General features: G+C 42.2%; 1 protein-coding gene across 28 annotated transcripts in view; it reads left to right on the top strand.

Moving 5' to 3' along the window:
* Positions 1–23880, top strand: part of POU2F1 (POU class 2 homeobox 1) — a 175247-nt gene that overhangs the window by 20220 nt on the left and 131147 nt on the right. For 2 of the 28 annotated variants that reach the window (XM_070077410.2, XM_051857147.3), the window contains one exon: positions 13601–13730. The exons of 25 other annotated variants lie outside the window; for them this stretch is intronic. The gene's annotated coding sequence lies outside the window, so the exon portion shown is untranslated. Of the gene's footprint in view, positions 1–13600; positions 13731–23880 lie in introns of those variants that run through there. One more of the 28 variants, XM_089299629.1, reaches the window with a different exon arrangement.

Here is a 23880-nt window from a genome sequence, read left to right as displayed (position 1 = left end):
ACTTTTAGCACCATGAGCAGTGATAGAAGAGACCCAATAGGAAGTGGATACCCTCGGAGAGTGTGTGTGTATGTGTCAATTTTCTGTAATGGACCTTGTGGAAGAGTCCCTTGTCTTGATGAGTCTGAAAAGGCCATATTATGAACTCAATTTATCAAAAGTGATGAAATTTTATTGTAAAATTGTTTTTATAAGTTATCAATATGAACAAAAAACTGTGTTTATACCCATTCCTAAACTAAATGGCCAGGATAACAAAAAACTTTCTGAGAATCTAAATTTATTTCCACTTAAAATTGTACAAATAAGCAAGGTGATTGAGAAGAATGTTGATATCATTTAAGCCATATTGTAATATCTAAGGTTCACATGCAAAAGTAGAATAATAGCCATGAGAGAGAGTATATTTCATAGCATTAGAAGGTTGCAGCAAATGAGCCCTTCTTTCCAATTTGTTGAGAAGGTTGTCTATAAGTCACTTGGCGGGTAATGAGATTTGTATTCCAAATACCTGAAAAAGTTTTGGTTTTTTGAGGAATCAAATGTTGCTTTCCCCCGTCCCCATCCTCATCACACCCCATGAACTTTGCCACCAAGCAAAGGTCAGAACATTTTCTTTGATTTAGCACCAGGAGACTTAGTGCCAAGTTTATGCTTTAGTTGAATAACTTTATATATTTACATTATAAATTTATGCTCATTTTACTTTCTGTTCCTTCTTAAATTCTGATTCATCTGTTTTACTTTTTCATCTTTCACGTAAAGTTTTTTTGAATGAGATTCTTGTAAAATTGTAATAAACTAAAATCAAATTCTAGTAAGTGAAAATAGTGCTGATTTTCAGCGCTGACTGACATAAATGTGGTGAAGTGGGGGCTCTCATATCTGTTGATGGGAGTATAAGCCTATACAGCCTTTCTGTAAGGCCTTAAAGCATCCATATCTTTTGATATTCTGATTTAACCTCTTGAGTACATCCTGAGGAAATTTCCTAAATTGGGAAAAAATTTTTTGCACAAGGATGCTTATCTTTCTTTGTTTTTTATAGTGCACTTTACATTACAGGTTTGTTTTATTTATTTGAAAGAGAAAGAGAAAGGTCTTCCATCTGCTGGTTTACTCCCCAAATGCCCAGGCTGGTACCAGGAGTCTGGAACTCCGTCTGTCTTCCAGAGAAGTGGCAAGGGTCCAAGTTCTTGAGCCATCACCTGCTGCCCCACAGGCTGTACATTAGCAGGCGGGCGGACTGGAAGCAGAGCTGTAACTCAAACCCAGGTACTCTGATATGGGGTGTGAGTGTCCCACAGGGCTTAACTGTGGCACCACCATGTACCCTTCCCCCTTTCATTTTGAAAAGATAAAACATGGAAACAACCTAAATGGAATTAATATATATGGTGAGAGTAATACAATTTAAAAAAGAATCATCCAAAGAAAACAATGATACTAACTACCTTAACTGCATGTCTTACTGTGTGCCAGAGCTGTGCTAAGTACTCTTTCTTCAGTCTTCACAGCAGTCTATGAGGATAGGTGCTTTTATTATTCCTATTTTGTAGATGAGGAAACAGGTTTAGAGATCTGAAAGAACCTAAGTGATAGAATCAGCATGTAAACCCTGAGCTCTGATTTTCATGGTTCACATTTAAAGCAATTCCATGTAAAGCCTCCCCTAATAAGGAGGAGGGAGCCCAAATCTAAAAATGTATTTAGTAAAGAGTGAAAGACTAAGTAAAAGGTGAAATCCTTGGACTCTCCTCTTTTCTTATAGAGTCCTGGCTCTACTTCTGATTCTAGCTTCTGCTGATATATAAGCTAGGAGGCAACAGGTGATAGCTCATGTAGTTGGCTCCTTGCCATCCATGTGGGAGGATTGGGTTGAGTTCTAGCTTCCTGGGTTGAATCAGGGCCAACACAGGTATGTGGTCATTTGGAGAGAGAACCAACAGATGGGAAATACTTGTCCATCCATCTGTCTCTTTATCTCTCTGCCTTCAAATAAAAGAAAATATTTTTTTAAAAAAATTGGGGCGGGAGTGTGCAAGAAGTGGGAACAGTTGAGTCCACTGAGAATTTTAATTCCCTGTGAGAAGTGCTGTGATGGATGTAAGACCAATGTGCTGTGGGAGAATAGGAGAGGTTCACTTGACCCAGTTGTTTAGGGGTGGGGAGGGAGAGGCAGAATCAGGGAAGAACATACTGTTTTTGAATGTACTATAAGCTCTTGGAAACTCCCTGCTTCTGCTATGCACATTTAATTCCCTTTCAAACCATTGAGATCTGGGTTCCAAAGAGTTGTGCCTTCTTTCTTTTTATTTTTCTAATAGTGCTCCAGGATTGGGGTTTTGTTGGGTTGTGCAGTGTAAGAACAAGGAATCGAGGCTGGTGCTGTGGCCTGAAGCACCGGTGCCGGTTTGAGACCCGGCTGCCCCACTTCCAGTCCAGCTCTCTGCTATGGCCTGGGAAAGCAGTGCAAGATGGCTCAAGTTCTTGGGCCCCTGCACTCCCATGGGAGACCTGGAAGAAGCTCCTGGCTCCTGGCTTCAGATTGGCACAGCTCTGGCTGTTGCGGCCAATTGGAGAGTGAACTATTGGATGGAAGACCTCTCTGTCTTTGCCTCTCCTCTGTCTGTGTAACTCTGACTTTCAAATAAAAATAAATCTTAAAAAAAAAGTAAGGAATTGAGGGAGTGCACAGTATTGATAAGAAAGTCATCTGTGGAGCCTCTGTTCTCGGTGGAATTGAGTGAATTGATAGGTCTGGGGAAAATGGAAGAGCAGGAGGTCTGGAGGAGCTGGATAACAGATCTCTCCTGGGAGTAAGGGCGTGAGAGATGCAGGAGGGCTGAGGTTGCATTGGGAGAGTTGGAAGTTTTAGAGCAGGCACACTTCTAAATGAAGATTCAAGATCTGGCTGTTGGTGTGCATGACGGCAGTGAAAGTCATTGCGGTGGAGCATGCTGACCCGCCTAGAAGAGGATGGGCTTTTTGTGCTTTGGAGCTCTCTAATGAGCCCTGGAAGGATGAAAGCACAATTTGCAAGGTGCTCCTGGCCAATTTCTTTGCCTCCCACTTGCTGTTTTGTGATAGATATTCATTTTGTTTACAGAAGTTATTTTTATTTTTGTAATTGACATTTTATACTTATATAGAATAATGCAAACACTTGATGGAAAAGGAACATTATCTCTATGATCAAATTTGTTCATGTGTCTTCCTCACCTAAAACCTTATGTTAGCAGTATTTTTTTTTTTTTTTTTTTTTTGGACAGGCAGAGTTAGACAGTGAGAGAAAGATAGACCGAGAGAAAGGTCTTCTTCCGTTGGTTCACCCCCTAAGTGGCCACTACGGCGGGCACGTTGCGGTCAGCACGCTGTGCCGATCCGAAGCCAGGAGCCAGGAGCTTCCTCCTGGTCTTCCATGCGGGTGCAGGGCCCAAGGACCTGGGCCATCCTCCCTGCACTCCCGGGCCACAGCAGAGAGCTGGACTGGAAGAGGAGCAACCGGGACAGAACCGGCGCCCATATGGGATGCCAGTGCTTCAGGCCAGGGTGTTAACCCACTGCGCCACAGCACCGGCCCCAGCATTTTTATTCTTTAGGATATTGCCACAGGAATATAAGGCAAGAAATGTTATCTTGTGTTTTGAGACAATTCTTTTATTGTTGACATTGTCCTAAGAGTGCGCATGACCACTGATGGATACAAATAACAAAGAGTAAGTAGTACAGTCTGTTAGTTTTCTATTAACTTTGGGATAGCTAATGTTTTGATAGACTCTGGAAGCCTTTTCTTATCAACAGAGTGGATCAAACTATAAAACTTGTAATCTAGTAATCTGTTAAACACAGGAAATCTAAGGTCCCAGAATACCTTAAACAGTTCACTTTTCTGGTGTACCAGGTCATTATTTTTTTAAAAAATATGTATCTTGGTAGGAGGCCAGTGTTGTGGCGCAGCCAGTTAAGCTGTTACCTATGACACTGGCATCACATATGGGCACTGGTTCAAGTCCCATCATCTCCATTTCCTATCCAGCTCCCTGCTAATGTGCCTGGGAGAGCAGTAGAAGATAGCCCAAGTGCCTGGGTCTCTATACCCTTGAGAGACTTAGATGGAGTTCCAGGCTCCTGGCTTTGGCCGGCTGATTCCTGGCCATTGTAGCCATTAAGGGAGTGAACCAGCAGATCCAAGAGCCTCTGTCTTTCCCTCTCTCTCTAACTCTGCCTTTTGAATAAACAAATAAAATCTTAAATAAAACGGATCTTGCTGACACCTTGTTTTCTGTTTTAAGTTACTGTGTTTCTTCAAATTTTGTTACCTTTTCCCTGATTATGTTCACTTCAGGAGTTACTAAAATTCAATACACATACATGCATACTTGAATTTATTTTGTTTCGATTTTGAAAGTAAATTCATTATATTTTAGTAATTTCTGAATTGTGTTCCTCAAGAGATCAGTAGATGAAGATATAAACAATAACAGTTTCAGAAAAGAAAATCTCATGAAGTTTTTTAAATTTAGCTTTCTTTCTTTTTTTTTTTTTTTTTTTTGACAGGCAGAGTTAGTGAGAGAGAGAGACAGAGAGAAAGGTCTTCCTTTTTCCGTTGGTTCACCCCACAAGGGGTTGCGATGGCTGGCGTGCTGTGCCGATCCGAAGCCAGGAGCCAGGTGCTTCCTCCTGGTCTCGCATGCGGGTGCAGGGCCCAAGGACCTGGGCCATCCTCCACTGCCTTCCTGGGTCTTAACAGAGAGCTGGACTGGAAGAGCAGCAGCCGGGACAGAATCCAGTGCCCCAACCAGGACTAGAACCCGGAGTACCGGTGCCACAGGTGGAGGATAAGCCAAGTGAGCCACGGCGTCAGCCTAAATTTAGTTTTAAAGTTAATTTTTTTTTTTTTTTGACAGGCAGAGTGGACAGTGAGAGAGAGAGACAGAGAGAAAGGTCTTCCTTTGCCGTTGGTTCACCCTCCAATGGCCACCGCGGCCGGCGCACTGCGGCCGGCGCACCGCGCTGATCCGATGGCAGGAGCCAGGTGCTTCTTCTGGTTTCCCATGCGGGTGCAGGGCCCAAGCACTTGGGCCATCCTCCACTGCACTCCCTGGCCACAGCAGAGAGCTGGCCTGGAAGAGGGGCAACCAGGACAGAATCTGGTGCCCCGACTGGGACTAGAACCTGGTGTGCGCTTAGTGAGCCGCGGCGCCGGCCCTAAAGTTAATTTTTAAAAATATATATGCATTTGAAAGGCAGAGGGAAAGAGAGAGTAAAACCTTCCATCTGCTGGTTCATCCCCCAGGTGCCATCAATAGCCTGAACCGGGCCAGGCCCAAACAGGGAGCCAAGAAAACCATCCAGGTCTCCCAGATGAGTGGCAGTGACCCAAGTACATAGACCATCATCGACTGCCTTCTTAGGACTCTTTGCAGGGGGCAGGATTGGAAGCAGAGCAGCTGGGACTGGAGACTTGAACCAGCACTCTAATATGGGATGCTGGTGTCGAAGTGGCAACTGAACCCACTGTGCGGCCCCTGAAAGTTTAAGCTAATTCATACCTTAGCAAATGAGGTCCAATATTTATTTAAAAATTTGTATATTTATTTTGCTGAGTGTAGAGAGAGATGCTTACCAACTGTGAAATTTGAAGAGATAGTTTCAGAATGTTAATGGGAATTTAGAAATTTTGATTCTCTTTCACAATCTCTATATATTGAGTACTAGGAAGACAACATTTTTGTATTAAAGGATTATACTTGGAACTTCTGATCTGACAACCTGAGCTTGCTGGTCTGATACTAAGTTTTGCACAGTGAGTGAAAGTACTATCATTTTTGTCATCATTGAATAGATAGTATAGATAGTACTATGAGTTTCATGATGGATTTTGTAAAATAATTAAATTCTTTTTTTTTTTTTTTTTCTGTTTCATTGTTATTTCTTGAGTCTTTAATGTGTTTCTCTTGATCTGTCTGTTTCTCTGTGTTTTCGGGGTCTGGCAGTTTTCTGTGAAGAAAACTTACCTAATATCTTTTAACTACATCCCTTTAGAAGCTTCTCCACATGTAGGCCATCCTACCTGACAGTAGCATTATCTGAATGGGCCTCTGTAGGGAGCCTGTGTGTATTTAGAACCAGCAGTCTAGGTTTCCTGTCTTTTGTCTTTGGAAAAGAGAAGAACAGGTGTTTGAGTTTGGGTGAAGACTGTGATACACCTATGGAACAGCAGTCACTACTAAGACTTGTTTGAAGGATTAAGGTACGTTCTCAAAGTGCTATCCAGATTCTGAGTCCTGTGCGGTTTCCTACGTTGAAGAGCTCAGCAGCAATCACAGCTGTTGTAAAAAGACCTCAGTTCCCCTAAGTCTATTGTGTTTTTTTTTTTTTTAATTTATTTATTTATTTACCTGAGAGGTAGAGTTACAGACAGTAAGAGGCAGAGACAGAGAGAAGCGTCTAACATCTGCTGGTTCATTTCCCATATGGCCACGACAGAGCTGAGTTTATCTGGAGCCAGGAGCTTCTTCCAGGTCTCCTATGTGGGTGCAGGAGCCTAAGCACTTGTGCCATCTTCTAGTGCTTTCCCAGGCCACAAAAGAGAGCTGGATGGGAAGTGGAGTAGCTGGGACTTGAACTGGTACCCATATGGGATGCTTGCGCCACAAGCGGAGGATTAACCACTACGCCACAGCGCCGGCCCCTAAATCTGTTTTTAATACTAATTTTTTCTTGTTGTGAAGGGGAGCCAGCACCGTATTCAACTCCATTGTTGATCATTTGAAGGCATGAACCAAATTATTATCTACATTCTAAATAACTATATAGTTAATTACAGCTTGGGTTATATTTGTTTTTTTTTTTTTATTATTTTGTTGCAAATTTCCAAACCCAAGAATGTTCATAACTGAACCACAAGTGACAAAACAAGTCAAAGTGGTTCTGGTTGTTAGAAAAGCTTTTAAAAACTCTTAAATGTAACTGAGTTTGATAGTTTCTTGCTCATAGCGTGGCTGAGTTAACATGGATGACTTGTATATAGTTTTCCATCTGAAGTGTGATGACACTAGGGAAAAAAAAATTATCCCTTTCCAATGGCATTTCTTATAGTTGCACACCAAAGACTGTGTGGCCTGGCATTTTGCCATGAGCTTTGAGTATTGACTGATTTATGTGTGCAGTTAATTCAAGTTCGTTTATTCTGATTGGGCCTTTGGGCTTTTAAAAAAATGGCTTTGTTTTACTGCAGTTGAATGTTTGTACCAATGCATATTTTAAAATGGTATGGCCCAAGAGCACATTTTGATAAATTTGCTAATGAGGTATTTGTGACACTTGGACAAGCTTAATTATCAAGCGACAAGTTCATTTAGGAGGACAAACAAGTTTCACTTAAAAGAAGAGCATACAGTTCTTACTTGTAATGGTTTGAATTACTGTGTTTTTTATCTTCTCAGCCCAAAAATTTGTACATGAAGGTCAGAAACAAATTGTTGGTTTCTGTGAATTTCGTAATGGCTCACTAATGCTAACTCCTTGTAGAACAAGGTGTCATTTTTTCCACTATTATGTTTCATCCTTTGTTTTTCTGTCCTCACCCCCCTCCCTCATTGAAACTTGGAACTATAGTTAGTTAAGAATTTATTTTGAAGAAATAAAGTTTACCTCAGGTGTTTTTTTTTTCTTCTTTTTAACTTGGTGCCAGGCTTGCCTGTTATGATGGGTAAAATAATAGAAAAATGTTGGCTGAGGGAAAATTTTTGTGTCTTTTTTTTTTTTAGTTACTTCTTGTATTTCTGGTGCAACTAGAAAAACAGAGGCCAATTTAGACTGTGGTTGCATCTTGGAAATTTTGTCAGTTTGGTTGTTGACCAAATAAGAATGGCATCTCTTCTGGTTCAGTTGGGTTCTGGCCTACACAGTTTGAGGCTCCTGTGTGATAGTGAATTCAGTTTCTTCAGAAGTACTTATTTTTTATTTTTTATTTTTATTTGACAGGTAGAGTTATAGACAGTGAGAGAGAGACAGAGAGAGAAAGGTCTTCCTTATGTTGGTTCACTCCCCTAATGGCCGCGATGGCGTTGCGCCGATCTGAAGCCAGGAGCCGGGTGCTTTCCTCCCCGTGTCCCATGCGGGTGCAGGGACCCAAGCACTTGGGCCATCCTCCACTGCCTTCCCGGGCCACAGCAGAGAGCTGGATGGAAGAGGAGCAACCGGGACTAGTACCTGGCTCCCTAACCGGGACTAGAACCCGGGGTGCCGGTGCCGCAGGTGGAGGATTAGCCAAGAGAGCCATATCGCATCAAAAGTACTTTGTTTTTAAATCCTGTTCACACAATAGCCAGTTGTTGAAGAGGGAAACTTTTGATAATGCTCTTTGAGAATTTTTTTTTATCAAATGAGAATATTAATCTGATTAATGGTTATGATGGAATAAGAGATCATTTGGCAGCCCCAGTTCTATTTGATGTCAGTTTGAGCAACGTGACTTACTTGTAGTTGTGGTGTATTTGTTTCTCCACTCCCTGAGAGCAGCCACTGTGCTGCTGCTGTTCACCTTTCAGTTACATCTCAATCTGGGCCTGGCCCTAATGGTGGTTAAAAAATATTCAATTCATTGTAGAGGTAAGGGTGACTCTGTTTCTAGGTGTATTGCCTACATTTAATTCATACCATTGTTGTGCTTCACATATATGTTTCTTGCCACATAGAAACTTTGTGCAGAAGCCAATGTTTTATTAATTGTTGAAAAAGTAATAGATGGTGTGGATATTGTGACACAACAGCTTAAGCTGCTACTTTGTGACACCTGCGTCCCACATGATAGTGCCAGTTTGAATCTTGGCTGTTCTGCTTCCCATCCAGCTTCCATGTGGGGGACTTGGAGACTTGGAGTTCTTGGCTCCTGGCTTCATCCTTGCCTAGCCCTGGCTATTGGCAGCCATTTGGGAAGTGAGCCAGCAGATGGAAAAATCTGTCTCTCCCTCTCCCTCTGTCACTCTGACTTTGAAATAAGTACTTCTTAAAAAATAAAAAACAAAGTAAGTAGCAGACGCCATTCAGAGTGTGACTTATCACCATAATATACTTTGAAAAAAGTAAAAAAACACTTATCTGGTTTAAGCAATTGGACATCTAAGATAATGTGCAGTTCTTGATTATCAGAGAAAATGGTGATTCTGGTAGTTTTTTTTTTTTTTCTTCAACAAATTAAGCAAATTTTTTTTTTTTTTTTTTTGACAGGCAGAGTGGACAGTGAGAGAGAGAGACAGAGAGAAACGTCTTCCTTTGCCGTTGGTTCACCCTCCAATGGCCGCCGCGGCCGGTGCACCGCGCTGATCCGAAGGCAGGGGCCAGGTGCTTCTCCTGGTCTCCCATGGGGTGCAGGGCCCAAGCACTTGGGCCATCCTCCACTGTACTCCCTGGCCACAGCAGAGAGCTGGCCTGGAAGAGGGGCAACTGGGACAGAATCCGGAGCCCCAACTGGGACTAGAACCCGGTGTGCCGGCGCCGCAAGGTGGAGGATTAGCCTAGTGAGCCACAGCGCCGGCCAAATTAAGCAAATTTTAAAACAAATTAGGTATCCCACCCTTCTGATGGCTCTTTTGTTTTATCATGAGCAAGCCAGACGGGGTAAAAAAGATGGCAAATCAGGTCTTTTGATGGGTTTTGTCTTTGCCTTGTAACTGAATGTCAAGCTGATAAGATTTTTCTTCCCCAAAATTGTGCTTAAAAACCCCAGTACCACCAGCCCCTTTGGGTTTGGAGCCTCCCTCCTAGCCACTCTGGCTGGAGGTCTCTGACTCTAATAAATCAAACTTTTAAATCTAAAAAAAAGAGAAAGATTTATTTATTTGAAAGACAGTTAACAGAGAGAGAGAGAGATCTTCCATCTGCTAGTTCACTCGCCAGATGGCTGCAACAACCTGGGATGTGCAAGGCGCAAGCTGGGAACCAGGAGCTTGATCCGGGTCTCCCACTTGGGTGCAAGGACCCAAATACTTGAGCCATCCTCTGCTGCCTTCCCAGGCGAGTTAGCAGGTAGCTGGATAGGAAGTAGAGTGGTCGGGACTCAAAACCAGTGCGCATATAGGATGCCAGTGTCGCAGTTGGAAGCCTAACTCACTATGCTACAATGCTAGCCCTCTCATAGTTTCTTTAGCTGTTTCTACCTCTGTCCTCTCATCCAAAATCTAAAAAAATTATCTAATTGGAATGCATAGAAAATGGTATGTTATGGTTCTTTTTCTTCTGTTGGGTGGTTTTTGATACTGTAATTCTCTCACAGGTTTGTAAGACTTACTATTCGTTTGTGTGATTGCTTATTCCATAGGAGTTATTATTTTCCTATTGCTTATTTGAAGTATTGGGTATGTTCAGTGGAATTGTTTTCCTTAGCCAGATTGTCATCTATGTGTTTTTTACCTAGAGAGGTATAAATAGGTAAAATAAATCAACTTGAAGCTTTTTCTTGGTATACATGCCTGGACCCTAATCTAGGAGGTTCTGGCTTGGTGTGTTTGGTATGGTGTGAATTCAGACATCTGTATTTTTGTAGTTTTTCAGGTGATTCTAGAGTGAGGGAATTGTGTAAATAGGCAAGCACACTGAAGTGTTAGAGGTGCTGTGAGAGGTACGCTGTATGATAGTCCCCTCTTGTCCATGGAACATGTGTTCCAAGACCCCCAGTGAATGCCTGAAGCTTCAGAAAGCACAAAACCTTATATATGCAGTCACCCCTCTGAGTCTGTGGGGGATTGGTTCTAGGACCCCAAAGGATACCACAATCCGTGGGAGTTCAAGATCCTTGCATGAAATGATGTAGTAATTTCATATAACTTACCCCATATTTTCCTGTTTCCTTTCAGTCATCTATAGGTTACATATATCACCTAATACAATGTTAAAATTATAGGAATAGTTGTTATCTGTTTTCTTTAGGAAATAATGACCAAAAAAAAAAAGTCTACATGTTCAGTATAGATGAAATTTTTAAATTTTCCGAGTATTTCTGATCCTAGGTTGGTTGATTCTGCTGATACGAAAGTCACAGATGCAAAGGATTGATTGTATGTTTCCTAACACATAAATTCTTGTGATGAAGTTTAATTTATAAATTAGGCAAAGTAAAATATTAAGAATAACCAATAATAAAACAGAGCAATTGTAGCAATCTAATGTAGTAAAATTATATGAATTTGTTGTGTTTCTCCCAAAATATCTTAAGGTACTATAGATTTTTAGCAATCACAGCATACAATTTTTTTTTCTTTCCTAAGTTGAAAACTTTCACCTTTTAAAAAAATTTTTTTCCCCATCTACTTGAAAGGCAAAACAATTGAAAAAGAGAGCAAGCAAGCTTGCTCTTTCATTTGCTGGTTCAGTCCCCAAATATCCACAACTAGGGCTGGGCCAGGCCAAAGCTAGGAGCCCTGAACTTTTCTGAGTCTCTTAATGAATGTCAGGGGCCCAAGTACTTGGACCATCACCTGCTATCTCTCAGAATGCATTAGCACAAAGCTGGTTTGGAAGTGGAGGTACCAGAGCTTGAACCAGCACTCTGATAAGGAATGCTGGTGTCCCCAGCAGCAGTTTAACCCATATTGCTACAATGCCCGTTCCTTACCTTTTTAGTTAAAAGACATACACATGGCTTTTCTTTGGCTTATCTGAATTGCCAGCATCACCACTCTTGGCTTGGTGCCATTTATTCAGTAATATAAAGGTTACTTGAACACAAGCAATGGATACTGCTGCAGTTGGTCTGGTAACCAAGGTATGTGGCTACTAAGAGATTAACGGGCAGGTAGCATATACACTGTAGACACATTGAACAAAAGGGTGATTCACATCTGGGACAGGATAGAGCAGATGGCTTGAGATTACATCATGCTACTCAAGATAGTGTATAACTTAAAACTCCTAAATTGTTTATTTTTGAAATTTTTCCATTTAATAATTTTGGGCTGTGGTTGACTTTCGGTAGCTGAAATTTGGGAAGGCACAACTGCAGATAAGGAGGAACACCTGTATTGATACAGTTGAATTGCACAGAGAAAGAGGTCCTGTTGGGGACCACCACAGAAAGGTTTCATAAGAGCAGAAACACCTTAGCTGGATCTTGTTCTCCAGCGTGTTTAAGAGTAGAGAGAAACCCCTGAAATCCAGAGTAGCACAAGTACATTCCAACGTGAAAGGTAATGTGGACAAAAGGATAGAGGTATGAAATAGTTGCTACTTCTGGAAATTGCAAGTAGTTGGCATGATTAAAACCACAAGGAGAGATAGAAATAAGATGGGTTTTATGCTGTAGAAAGCTAGGAGATATTATAGAATATAGAAGGAGGAGAATAAGAGTAGGCTTGAACTTTAGAATGGTCACAGATGATAGTACAGAACAGGAACAGGATGGTATGAGACTGGAGGCAGTGTGATGGATTAGAAGACAGTCACAGGCCGGCGCCGCGGCTCACTAGGCTAATCCTCCGCCTAGCGGCGCTGGCACACCAGGTTCTAGTCCCGGTTGGGGCGCCGGATTCTGTCCCGGTTGCCCCTCTTCCAGGCCAGCCCTCTGCTGTGGCCCGGGAGTGCAGTGGAGGATGGCCCAGGTGCTTGGGCCCTGCACCCCATGGGAGACCAGGAAAAGCACCTGGCTCCTGGCTCCTGCCATCGGATCAGCGCGGTGCGCCGGCCGCAGTGCGCCGGCCGCGGCGGCCATTGGAGGGTGAACCAACAGCAAAGGAAGACCTTTCTCTCTGTCTCTCTCTCTCACTGTCCACTCTGCCTGTCAAAAAAAAAAAAAAAAAAAAAAAAAGACACAGTCATCAAGGGCTACAGAGGCTGAACTAAATTAATTACATTTGGGAAGGAAGAAGATTGGAAAAATGTAGCTGGGGGAGTTGAGGTCTTTGGTACCTGATGACTGATTGGATTTAGGAGATGAGGAAGAAAAAGTGATTTCTTATTCCTATGAAAAATTTGATTGATATGCCAGACATCAAGGTGAAGGTTTTAAAGAAATGATTTCATTTTAGGAGAAAATAATGGGGACTAGAAATATAACCAATGGGAAAGGGAAATTGAGATAGGGGACTGTGTAGAGAGGTTTGCTTTGGATGTAGAGAACATTTGTGTATTTGTTTGAAGCAGTTCACTCCTTCCTCACTTTTAGTCCATGCCTAATGAGTGTGGTGTTGTGTTCCCCCAGTCATGTTGGTGGTCAGGGTGTGCACATTATTCAAATGAAGTCAGCCTCAGCATTTGCTTTTGTTTGAGCTACAGAGGAGAAAACATTCTTATTGTACTTAGATCTAGAGCAAGAGTAGCTACAGTTATCTGACCACCAGGTGAAACCAGAGTATAAAGTCCAAATAAGAAGAGAAAGAAGCTGGGGGGTGGGGTAGGTGTTAGCAGTCAGGTCCCAAGACATTGTTTGAGTGTCTGAAATGAGCTCTACTCTGGCTGTTCCAGTTACTTCAGCCAAGAAATTCTGCACCCCCTGCCCCCAACCTCGTTTTTAAAAGTTTGTATTGGTTTTCTGTCCTTTGAAATTGATAGAGTCCTAACTGAAAATGAAATGGTACTGTTCATTGATGTGGTTGTTCAGGCAGGAGAGTAGATGGCGGCAATACCATGAATTGTTAGATGAAGCCCTGGTGAGGATATTAACACCAAGTAACCCTGATTCAAGCTGAGAACCGCCGAGGCTGAATGACTTGCTCCACGTCGTACCTCTGGTGAGTGACAGCTGAGTCCAGAATTAGACCTCAGACTTCAGCCCTACTGTGTAATCTCATTTATCCCAGCAGAAAAGTTAAGACATTATGGTCTTTGGATAAGCTGCATATGGATAAAGAAAGGGAAAAGGGGAATATATATCTCCATCCGATGTTTTGGTTGGTGAGTTCGGAAAACTGGGAGAGCAGTACAATTGACTTACCTGCTGTGAAGAGCCTGAGTGAAAACCTATTGATATATTAGGGTTTTGGGTGCACTGGTTACAGCTACACAAATCTGTGTTTTCAGACAGTCATACTTTGAGTTGCTTCAGGGAGAGAGATGCTTATAAAGCAATGAAGTCCTGTCTGAATGTGGCAGTCTCTTTTCACCGCCTGGATGTGCTTGTGGAAAATGTCTCCCTAGGACCTTTAATTTTGTTCCCAAATTTATAACTGAGCCACTACTTGATGCTATCTATTGCTCAGTGTACTTGCGGTGATAAGATTGTTATTAAGTTGGGTAGGTGAGCTGTAGGCTGTGTCCTGCAGGGAACCATTTATTGTTTCATACAAGAATAGGAGTGCTGAGGAATCATGTCTCATTTTGAGCATCAAATGGTCTTTCATAAAATCTGACAATGGCCCTGCTCTTTCTTTGATTTAAGCTGAAAAAACCAACAAATGTCCATGAATATGAAAAAATAAAAACTTAAAAGCAACTTCTTTTAATGTGTTGACTGTATTTTATTTGTTCTATGAAAAATAAAAATGAGAAAGAGCACTACAATAACATTATCTAAACCTGTGTCCAAATGATTAGACATTTTGGCCTAATGTCAGTTACTGCAATTCTTTCTCCTGGAAAAATAATCCTCCTTTTATGTCCTAACATCAATTTTTAGTTGAAAATGTTGGAAAAACACAGGGCTGAGGTTATGTAGTTGCTTCAAATCTGAAGAAATCTGAAAAATGAGGTAAATGCTGCATGATAACACTGTGTGAGGCAGAAGAGATTTGGAGACGATGGAGAACAGACTCTAAATAATACTTTGTAAGAGATGTTGAGGGATCTATTTAGACAAAACTTTGGCAACTAGTGGTAATAAATATGGCTGATGTTAATTGAACCCTGATGATTTGCCAGGCACTGTATTTAACTGTGTTATCTTATTTAACACTCAAGAGTCTTAGGAGATAAGGAGATAGATAATGTTTTCAACCCTCATTCTGCAAAGAGGAATCTTGAGAATTAGAAAAATAACTTGTTAAGATTCCAAAGCTAAGCTGTGTCAGGGCTGAGATCTGCACATAAGCAAGCTGATTCTCAAGGCCCACTCTGACACCCAGTGCTACAGATGTAGCTTGCCTCTGGTTGTGTTGTGATTCCAGAAAGGATCACAGGTAAAATGTTACTTTATTTTCTATTTCTCATAGCTTGGGAGCTTCTCCATGATTTTGTGGAGGTGACTTAAGGGTACAAGAATCGGCAACTTCCTATTTCGTATTTCTTCCACTTGTGAACGTGCCACACTTACGTGATTCTTGGGAACTTTTTTGACAAGTGGGTGCTACCTAACATGATCCTTATCTCCTTCACAGCACTTACTACAAATTGCAAAAATTTTTAAACTTCTCTGCCCCTCTCCTTTTTTCCAGTACATACCTAATGGTCAGGTGTTTCTGTGTCTGTCTGTCTCTCTCTCTCTCTCTCACACACACACACTCACACACTTCAAAAACTTTGTGGAAAAATGGAACTGAAAGATAAGTCTTGGGGCCGGCGCTGTGGCATAGCTGGTAAAGCTGTTGCCAGCAGTGCCGGCATCCCATATAGGCGCTGGTTCGAGTCCTGGCTGCTCCACTTCCGATCCAGCTCCTGCTATGGCCTGGGAAAGCAGTGGAGGATGGCCCAAGTCCTTGGGCCCCTGAAGCCACGTGGAGGCCCAGAGGAAGTTCCTGGTCCTGCCTTTGGATTGGCACAGCCCTGACCATTGCAGTCATTTGGGCAGTGAACCAGCAGACGGTAGACTGACTCTCTCTCTCTCTCTCTGCCTCTGCCTCTCTATAACTCTGCCTTTCAAATAAATAAATAAATCTTAAAAATAAAAAAAGAAAGATTAAGTCTATTTTGGTGCAAAATTGAAATCCATGCATAGGGGCCAGTCCTGTGGCATAGTAGGTTAAGCCTCTGCCTGCAGCGCCAGCATCCCATATGGGCTCCTGTTTGAGGCCTGGCTGCTCCTCTTCCAATCCAGCTCCCTGTTGATGGCCTGGGAAAGCAGTGGAAGATGGCCCAAGTGCTTGAGCCCCTGCACCTACTTTGGAGACTCAGAGGAAATTCCTGGCTCCTAGCTTCAGATCAGCCCAGCTCCAGTGGTTGTGGCCAACTCGGAGTGAACCAGTGGATGGAAGACCTCTCTGTCTCTTCCTCTCTCTGTGACTCTGCCTCAAATAAATAAATAAATAAATCTTAAAAAACAAAAGAAATCTATGCATAATTTTTTTAATATGCATTTTTATGAACTTTTTGAAGATCCTTCATGCTGAGGTTTAGAGATTAGTTTGGATGTTCAATATGCCCCAAGGCTCATGTGTTAAATGCCTGGTCCATAAGGTTGATAACCACTGGGAAAGTTTTTGAACTTTTAGGAGGTGGGACCCAGTGGGAGATCTTCAGGTAATTGGGTTGTGCTCTTAGAAGATAGTTCTCATGAGAGAAGGTTGTTATAAAACCTCAAGTTGAGGGACCCATGTTGTGGCATAGCAAGTTAGACTGCTGCTTATGATGCCCATCCAGCTCCTTGCTAATGTAAGTGGGAAAGCCACCTATCTGGGAGACCCAGATTGAGCTCCGGTTCTGTGGTTATTTGGGGAGTGAACCAGTGGATGGAATATTTCCCTCTCTCTGTCTCTCCCTTTGTCTGTCACTCTGCCTTTCAAAGAGAGAGAGGGGGAGAAGAGACAAAGAGAAAGAATTCTTTAAAAGAAAAACACGTTCCAGACTGTTCTCTCTGCCTTTTGGCTAGCATTCTGCAAATGCTCTACCACTGCCATCTGCCACCCTCATCAGAACCAAAATAAATGTCTTTCCTTAATAAGGAGCTTATCTCAAGCACTTCATTGTAGCAACAAAAAGCAGCCTAATACACTCATATGCATGGAGTTCAGTTGTTTTGCACTAAAATCCAGTTCCATGAACTTTGAATTCCATTTTCTATGAGCGTTTTAAAGAACCTCTATACATATACACGTACACACATCTTCATATGTGACCCATAATGTAACTGAGAGAGGCTGGCACAGCTTTAGAAGCCAGAAAGGACATGCTTCAGGCTCGGGAGGCCAAGGGGCAAAATCAAAGATATTCTGTAGATACTTCCATAACAGGAGAGAAAGCAAATTCCCTTACACTTTCAATTGGTCAAATTCAAACTATAATAATCATTGAGTAACATATTTGTAAATGCAAGTCGGCTATTGAGAAGAGTAGAATTTTGGGAGGAATAAAACATTTGCTTAATTTGGGGTTCAGATCCTTGCCATCAGATCTGTTGCAAATGTTCTTCTGTAAAACTCTTTGCTTGTGGACCTTACAAAAACAGGTGTCGGGGTGCCAGATTTTGCCTGCAGGCTAGGCTGTCCTTTGCCAGCCCCATTAGTCTAATCGCTGCTGTGCTGCTTGCTGTCTTTTGCATAGTGATTCTCGGTCCTGGTTGCACAGTGGAGTCATTTGGGGAACTGTAAATTAGAATTTCTGCCAGCCATTGTTCTCAGTGCTGAGGAAACCATAGCAAGCACAGTCCATGCTGTTGAGTGCCAAGTAGAAAAATAAAGCAAGGAAGGGGAAAAGGGGTAGAGAGTGTTGGGGGAGTGGCAGCTTCTGTGTGGAGGCTAGGGACAGCCTCAGTGCGAAGCTTGAACCCCCTGTGTGCCTTTCCTTGATGGCATTCTCTCCCCTCCAGGCTGAGGGAGCCACCATTCCTCATACGTGTGTGTAATGCCTCACTGAACAAAGCGTTCTCAAACATTGTATGTACAATAAAACAACAGGAATTTTTGGGCAGCTTTTCACATTCAATATTATTTGTCAAATTTAACCGTATTAATTTGTATAGCTTTAGTTTATTCATGCGTGAATTATCTATTTCTTTGTAACAAACTGAAAACTTACTGATTTAAAGTACCAGCAGGGCACTATTGCTCGTGAGACTGTGGGTCAGTCAGTGAGGTGATTTTACTATCTGCTGGACTTATTTATCTGCGATCAGCTGCTGATTTGGCTGTAGTTTGAGTAGGCTAAGACATTTCAGTGAGGCAGCTTGTTTTCTAATTCCTGTGATCTTTTTCACCTGGAATCTGGGTAGGGTTGTAAGGGAATGGGTGGACGTGTGCAAGGCCTTTTAGAGACTTAGGCTAGGAATTGGCTAAATATTGTTTTTACTGCATTCCAGTGCAATGTCATCCCAAATTTGAGGAAGTCAACTTTTTTTTTTTTTTTTTTTTGGTAAATATTGGATTTGGGATCAGGAAACAGTGTCTATAGGATTTTTTAAGAGGTATTTATTTATTTTGAAAATCAGAATTACAGAGAAAGGAAGAGACAGAGATCTTTCATCTACTGCTTCACTCCTGCAGATGGTTGCAACAGCCAGGGCTGGGCCTGGTTGAAGCCAGGAACTGGGAGCTTCACCTGGGTCTCCTACTTGGGTGGCAGGGGCCTAAGCATCTGGGCCATCCTCCACTGCTTTTCAGGGCACATTAGCTGAGAGCTAGAACGGAAGTGGAGCATCAGTGGTGGCATGTGTATACAGAAGAAAACAACTGCAGCTATTTTAGCAATTTATGGTTCATTTTCATGATTGTGTTATTTTATTTAAAGAATATGCCACAGTTGGTTTACTCATTCTTTGTTTGATAAACATTTTGACTTTCCAGTTCTTGGCACTGACAAGTAATGCTACAATGAGTAATCTTGTATGCATTTCCTTGTTCACATGTGAAAGAGTTTCCTTAAGGGATGTTATGTGCACTGTAAGAGAGTGTATGCGTAAGATGTGAATGCAAATCCAAAACCCTGGAAGTGAATTATTGCATGGTAGGGTATGCATGTCTTTAGCTTTACTAGATATTTCTGGACTCTATTAATTTACATATCTTTGCTGAGATACTTTAATTTTTTTTTTAAGATTTTGTTTGAGAGGCAGAATTATAGACAGTGAGAGGGAAAGACAGAGGTCTTCCTTCCGTTGGTTCACTCCTCAAATGGTTGTAATGGCCAGAGCTTCGCTGATCCAAAGCCAGGAGCCAGGTGTTTCTTTCTGGTCTCCAATATGGGTGCAGGGGCCCAAGGACTTGGGCCGTCTTTTACTGCTTTCCCAAGCCACCGCAGAGAGCTGGATCGGAAGAGGAACAGCCAAGATTAGAACTGGCTCCCATATGGGAAGCCGGTGCTGCAGGTGGAGGATTAACTTACTGTGCCATACCGCTGGCCCGTGATACTTTAATTTTTGCCAGTCCCAATGGACATGCAGTGGTAGCTCTTGGGGGTTTAAAAATTTGCATTTTCTTTATTATTGACAGTATTTTTACCTATACTTAATTTGACATTTTGTTTCTTCTGTGAATTACTAATTAACGTGTTTTGCATACTTAAAATTGAATGAATTATTTTATCTTTCATTGATTTGTAGGAATTTTTAAAATTCTAGCCTTTCTTGAGCTATTTGTGTTCTAATATCTTTTTTTAATGAAGTGATCACAAGTGTGTATGTGTAGGCTACTTTTGAATTCTGTTTTTTTTTTTTTTTTTTTTTGGACAGGCATAGTTAGACAGTGAGAGAGAGAGACAGAGAGAAAGGTCTAAAGGTCTTCCTTCCATTGGTTCACCCTGCAAATGGGTGTTACGGCCTGCGCGCTGCACTGATCCGAAGCCAGGTGCTTCCTCCTGGTCTCCCATGCGGGTGCAAGGCCCAAGCACTTGGGCCATCCTCCACTGCCTTCCCGGGCCACAGCAGAGAGCTGGACTGGAAGAGGAGCAACCGGGACAGAATCCGGAGCCCCAACTGAGACTAGAACCCAGAGTGCCGGCGCCGCAGGCAGAGGATTAGCCTAGTGAGCCGCGCCAGCCTGTTTTTTTTTTTTTTTTTTCTTTAAGGAATTATTTATTTATTTGCAAGGCAGAGATACAGAAAAAGAAGGTCTCCAAATGACTGCAACAGCCAGGGATGGGCCAGACTGAAGCCAGGAACCTGGAGCTTCTTTCAGGTCTCCCATGTGAGTGCAGGGTTCCAAGGACTTGAGCCATCTTCCACTGCTTTCCCAGGTGCATTAGGGAACTGGATCGGAAGTGGAACAACCAGGACTTTAGCCAGTGACCATATAAGATGTGGCAGCCAAAGGCATAACCTTCTACGCCACATTGCTGGCTCCCTAATATCTTTTTCTATTCTGTTCTTTTACAACCCCCTCTTTTATGGTTTGTACCTTTTGTGTCTTTTATCAGATAATCTTTTCCTTTTTTTTTTAGATTTATTGTTTATTTGAAAGTCAGAGTTGAGAGAGAGGGAGGGAGGGAGGGAGGGGGAGAGAGAGAGGTCTTGCATCTGCTGGTTCACTCCCCAATTGGCCACAACGGCCGGAGCTGCACCGATCCGAAACCAGCAGCCAGCAGCTTCCTTCGGGTCTTCCCATGTGGGTGTAGGAGCCCAAGGACTTGAGCCACCTTCTGCTTTCCCAGGCCACAGCAGAGAGCTGGATCTGAAGTGGAGCAGTTAAGTCTCAAACCGGTGCCCATATGGGATGCTGGCACTGCACGTGGCAGCTTTACCCACTATGCCACAGCACCAGCCCCAGAGATACCTTTTTTTTTCCCCGTATTTAAATTATCTTATGTTTTCTAAAAGTTTTAGAGTTTGCTTTTTCACATTTTGATTGTTCATCTACCTGAAATTGATTTTTGTGGATGATGTGAGATGGGGTCCCAATTTCCCCTAAGTATGTGGATTTCCAATTATCTTTTTTCCTTGACATTCCTGCATGCCAGCTTGGTCCTATGTTTAGTTTCCATCATTTCTTTATTTCCTTTAATGCTAATTCCATACATAGGAATATTTCTAGTTTTCACTTTTGAAGCTGACTGTTTTTGTTTACTTCTGTATTATTGCCTAAGTAGTCCTGACTGAATTAGTATCCATAACTGCTTGGGATGATATTAGTAGGTAGCAGGGCTTTGGATAGTTACTGAATGCTAGATTATTGTACTTAGTTTTCTAATGCATTACTTCTTATCCTCACAGCAGTACTCTGAGTTCGCTGTCTTCGTTTTCTTTTAGAGATGAGTACATTGAAACCTGGAGGAAAGGTACTTAACTGGGATTGTGAACTCACGCCTGCTAGTTCGGGGTCTCAACTTTAAACCACTATGCTGTGCTGTTTCTCCTCTCGGTCAGTTTATAAATGACTTTCTTGCCTTGAAACATGAGCAGAAAGAACAGTTCCCAGCCAACCATAACCTATCTGAAATATGTCCTATTATCAATGTTTAAGGAGTTAATTATTAGAATGAGTCAGACAGGGGCTAAAAGGACTCACTGCAGTTGGCTTTTGGAATTGAATTGGGCTTCCTAAAATGGCCGTCCTTGAGACTGTTGTTCACCTCCCACCCACTGACATTGTGAGGAAAATGATTTTGTGGTTTTTGAAAATGATTGTCTTGTTTTTAGATTTCTAGATTTTTTTCATGTGTGCATTGTTATGGAACTGTTCAAATGTAGAGAGTGGGGCCCATGGACGTGAATGCAGGTTTGAGATGTGGTACTTGGCATGGGCTAGTAGTGGTTTTTAAAGTAAGGTGGACTGGAGATGACTGTTGGAGCAACCTGGGGAACACACTATTGAGGATAATCTTGCTTCTTCTTGCCATCTAGCTAGGCCTCTCATAAACATTCTTCCTTGATGCTGGCCAACTTTGATCTCCCCAATCTGGATTCTCTTGGTACAGTTCTGAAATTTGTACTCAATTTAGAGTTTGATCCTGATTGCTTTGGAAAATTGTCTACTGTTACTAAGAATACCGGAAGCTTCTTAGGACAGGGATTGTGTTTTACCCTTATTTTTTATCACCTCTGCTGCCTCTTAGCACAGTAATTAACTACATTGTAGATGCTCAATATATGCTCCTTTCTTTTAATTTTACTCAGTGTGAAAAACCTGAGCGATAAGAGAAAATTTCATATTTTACTTAAAACTTTTGAGTTTTTATTAAAAACCAAGTTATTTAAATACCTGCTTTGTTCAAAGAACTGCAAGGAACAAAAGATGAATCAGAATCAGTTCCTTCCCTCAAAGGGATTAAGTTCTTGGAACAGTTTATAAATTATAAATATTGTTTTATGTACATATTTACCATCTTTTGTAAAGGGAGGAGGATAGAAATTATTTTTAATATAGTTGGGGGATCAAACATGTAAGAAAAAAGTTATTCAAGATAGACTGTGGTAAGTTACAAAACCTAGGGTGCAGGGGGCAGCTGTGGAAGAGGGAGAAATAACTTTGGACCTTTAGGTGGGCTGGAGAAAGATGCTGCCAGTGGCAGTAACATATAAAATGGACCTTGAATAAGGAAGTTGGGATTTTGGCAGGAGGATTAGGAGTAGAGGGTGGGATTGCATTTCTGAAAAAAGGAACAATATGAAGCAAGATCTGGTAGAAGCAGAAAAGCTGGCTGTGTTTGGAGCAAAAGTAACTCAATTTGGCTAGAATATTGGTGAGTACAAGTAAATAAGTTGGAGCAGGTTTGAGTAGGGTCTTAAATAGCAGGCTAAGGTGTTTGGATTTAATTCAGTAGACAGTGGGGAGCCACTGAAATTTTTTGAGTAAGATGATCTGAGTCATACTTTTGGAAGATTAATCTGGTAACATTGTCAGTAATGAATGAATGAGAAAACGAAAGTATTTTCCATTGTTGGTTTTTTTTTTTTTTGTTTTCTCCACAAACAAAGCTAAAAAAAGTAAGCTTAGTATAGATATCACATAACACTAAGAACCTTCATTAAGGAATATATAATAATATAGATTTTTGTTCTGTCCAATTAATCTTTAAAACTGAGTGAGGCCCCTATTTACCTGTTGGCTTTTAATTTAAATTTTTGCATTCAGACTCTTATATTGAGTTAGATGCCATAAATAGATTAGTCTTCTAAAAGCATGGGACCGATTTTGTTTTTGCCTTTTTTTTTTTTTTAAAAAGAAAAAGGTTTATTTGTTTGAAAGGCAGAGTTACAGAGAGGCAGAGGCAGAGAGAGAGAGAGGTCTTCCATCCTTCCATCCACTGGTTCACTCCCAGGATGGCTGCAACTGCTGGAACTCCAAAGCCAGGAGGTGTCCACGTAGGTGCAGGGACCAAGGGCTTGAGCCATCTTCTGCTTTTCTAGACCATAGCAGAGAGCTGGATCAGAAGTTGAGCAGCCAGGACTCAAACTGTCACCCATATGGGATACTGGCACTGCAGGCAGCAGCTTCCATGCCACAGTGCCTGCCCCGCCTTTTTTTTTTTTTTTTTTTTTTTTTTTTAATTTATTTATTTGAAAGGCAGAGTTGCAGAGAGAGGGGCAAGACAAAGAAGAAATCTTTCTGCTGATTTGCTCCTCAAATGGCTGCATTGGCCAGGGCTTGGTCAGGCTGAAGCTGAAAGCCAGGAGCTTCTTTGGGATACTTGGGCCATCCTCTGCTTCTTTGCCAGGTGCAGTAGCAGAGAGTTGGATCAGAAGTGGGGCAGGCCGTCGCCGCGGCTCACTAGGCTAATCCTCCGCCTTGCGGCGCCGGCACACCGGGTTCTAGTCCCGGTCGGGGTGGCGGATTCTGTCCCAGTTGCCCCTCTTCCAGGCCAGCTCTCTGCTGTGGCCAGGGAGTACAGAGGAGGATGGCCCAAGTGCTTGGGCCCTGCACCCCATGGGAGACCAGGATAAGTACCTGGCTCCTGCCATCGGATCAGCGCGGTGTGCTGGCCGCAGCGCGCTGGCCGCGGCGGCCATTGGAGGGTGAACCAATGGCAAAGGAAGACCTTTCTCTCTGTCTCTCTCACTGTCCACTCTGCCTGTCAAAAAAAAAAAAAAAAAGTAAAGTAGTGGAGCAGCTGGGACTCCAACTGGCACCCCAGTGGGATGCCAGC

Source organism: Oryctolagus cuniculus, chromosome 7, assembly GCF_051225735.1.
Source record: "Oryctolagus cuniculus isolate XC-2025 breed Fujian yellow rabbit chromosome 7, ASM5122573v1, whole genome shotgun sequence".
In the NCBI taxonomy this organism is placed as follows: Eukaryota; Metazoa; Chordata; class Mammalia; order Lagomorpha; family Leporidae; genus Oryctolagus; species Oryctolagus cuniculus.
Note: the sequence above shows the minus strand (reverse complement) of the source record. Positions and strands in the feature narration are given on the sequence as shown.